The sequence below is a fragment of the Octopus bimaculoides genome, chromosome 2 (assembly GCF_001194135.2).
Source record: "Octopus bimaculoides isolate UCB-OBI-ISO-001 chromosome 2, ASM119413v2, whole genome shotgun sequence".
NCBI classification, from domain to species: domain Eukaryota; kingdom Metazoa; phylum Mollusca; class Cephalopoda; order Octopoda; family Octopodidae; genus Octopus; species Octopus bimaculoides.
The window spans coordinates 77,324,783-77,327,655 of NC_068982.1; positions in this window are offsets into that span (position 1 = coordinate 77,324,783).

A 2,873-nucleotide genomic window follows, 5' to 3' on the forward strand; every position below is an offset into this window, starting at 1 on the left:
ACATGGCACTTTGGGCAAATGTTTCAATACAGATAATCCTTGGGCTGATAAATACCCCAAGAGAATTTAAACTCGTGAAAACTGACAGAAGACCCTTGTGTGTGTGTGTGTGTGTGTGTGTGGCAGGGTATAGGATGTTTACTAAACACTCTTGAGTCATGTGGCCATTTGTGGTTGGGCTGCAACCAGTGAGGTTTGTTGGCATCTGTCAAACTAATCTGATAGCACTGCAGTTTCCAATTCCTCTGAAATATATTTTCTTTTACTTGTTTCTGTCATGTGAGTCTGGCCTTGCTGGAGCATTGCATTTAGTTGAGCAAATCAACCCCTGGACTTATTGTCATTCACTTTTGCTGAACTGCTAAGTTATGCGGATATAAATACTCCAGCATCAGTTGCCAAGCGATGTTGGGGACTGACTCACTCACTCACTCACTCAGGGCTTCTTTCAGTTTCTGTCTATCGTTACAGAGAGGGGACAAACAAAAGGGGGAAGTAGCTTAAACGTTTTTTAAAAAATTTTACAAATTACGAATAAACTAAAAATATAACTAAAAAATATACATAAGAAATTATTGCGTTTCGCAATGAGGCAGCTAGAAGGAAGGCACCTGACCATCCTGGTAGAACCTTTGCTTCCCAAATTAGCTCCCTTACTTGGTGCCAATTGCACTCAGTTTGTGCTCCACAGACTTCCATCTTTTTGCAAACATATCCTGTGACAGGCATTTCCTCCCCAGCCTGATCTTACTACTGAGGTGGTAACTAAAGTTAACCAACCCCTGGCTGAGGTACCTGTCACTATACTTTTAACACACTTCTTTCAGTTTGGCTACTAACGCAGAAAAAACACTCCTTCCTTTCCCTGTTAAGGAAAGGTGGTGGTACAGGCTTGATGATAGATTCAGCTGATAGCTGTACTCTTCCTATCACTGACGACAGTTGTTCTGCAAAAGCTATCAGTCCCGACAACGCTGAACACTTCACGAATGCGTGCAAGACAGTTTCCCTATCTTGCCCACATCTCGGGCATGCCGGTGAGACTGCACTTCTGTGCCTTGACAGCTTGTCATGAACAGGTCACACCGCTTGGAAACATTGCCAAGCCAGGGATTTCTGGTAATTATCCAGATACCTCGGCCCGAATGTTCTCCTGAACAGGCTGACCAACTGACTTTCATCGTAGCCCAGGGTCTCCACCTAAGGCGTCTTCTGACATAGATTCCAATAACCCGCTATAAAAATCCACGGTGGAACTCCTGCTGCCAGCATTGCCCACCTGAGAAAGTAGCTGGAGTGCCGTCGGGCACTCCAAATGCCAGTTTCCCAGCTTAGGTCTCTGCTTGATCCATTTACCAATGTCCATTAAGGACACTAACTGGGCAAAGTAGAACCGAATATGCGGTGACCACACCTGTTCTCCATCCAGGTAAAGCCAGAGGTGTCTCAACCTTAACTCGAATTTTCGCATCCCTAGCCCACCCTTTGGCGGTTTCTGGTAGCAGACAGAGCACTTTACAAGTGATTTTCCTCCTTTCCACAAAAAGCGGAGAAGGATTCTCTCCAACTTGTTCTGCCACAAATCGGGGCAAGGCACCACGGTCAGGCAGTGGGTAATTACTGATGCTATAAACATCTGCACCACCTCTGCCCTTCCTAGCAAGGATAACACCCACCCAGACCATGTCTGGGTTAGAGCAGTCACCTTGCTGGCTACCTCACTCCAATTTTTCTCTATCAGGAGGTCTGAACCTATCCAGACTCCGAGCAACTTAACAGGACCTTGCGTCCAACGCTCCACGATGTTATTGGATGCCATCAGCTTGCCCCTCCAGGTGCCGAGTTGCAAACTGACCGACTTGTCCTTGTTAACCTTTGCTCCTGCCATCGCCTCGTAAGTTTTGATGGCCTTTTCCACCACTGGAATCTGGCCCTCATCCGCCATGATGATGGAGACGTCATCTGCGTATGCTGTAGCTCTTTCATACCATAGATCATGCGGAGTGCCCCCTAGTGCCTCCAACTTCCACAGCAATGTCTCCAGAGCCAACACATACAGAAGCGGGGATAGGGAACACCCCTGACGAACTGAATGTTTTCGAAAAGAACCCGTTCACCTTCATTACAAACTCATGTTTGGCTTTAAGGTGACGGTCCAATGCCGTTCTCGCTGCCAGAATGTGGGATGCAGAGCCCAACCTCAGTGCCTCTTCTAAGTTCGTAACTAGCTTCCCTTCTACTCTAGTCTTAGCTGTTTGCTAAACCTAATGGACTCGAAATGAATGGCTCTTTTGAGGGCGAACCACCACCAGTTATTAACCACGGTACCGGTTAACGCCCTCAGTACTAACTCCTTAATCCAACTATGGTATGCCTCACAAGTCAAAATAGACTTGTTCAGCTTCCAGTAGCTGGGTCCTCTACTAGTTGTACTATCTATGTCCAACCTACACTTAACCATTCTATGGTCAGTGTAGGACACTTGGACAAGTAAAACTAGGCTTATCTATAATTCTTATTACTATCCTATCTAGATAAGACTTGAACCTTCCGTTGCCACTCATCCAGGTCCACTCTGGCACTTTCGGATGTTCAAGCCTATAACGATCTGCCAGCTGAAATCATTTAAGCAGATCGACGAGGCGTGAGTTCACTTTTCTATCAATCGAGCCGATGCTATCAATGCAAGAGTCAACAATAGTGTTGAAGTCCCCTAACACCACTAATGTCTTCGACATCACAAGAAAGCCCTCTAGGTGCCAATAAAAGTCAGTTTGGAAACCTCTAGCACATGGTGCATAGAGTCCGATCAGCCTGAAGGCCTTACTGCTGTATGTCACATCAAGGACAACCAGCCCACCTTCAGGGTCCAC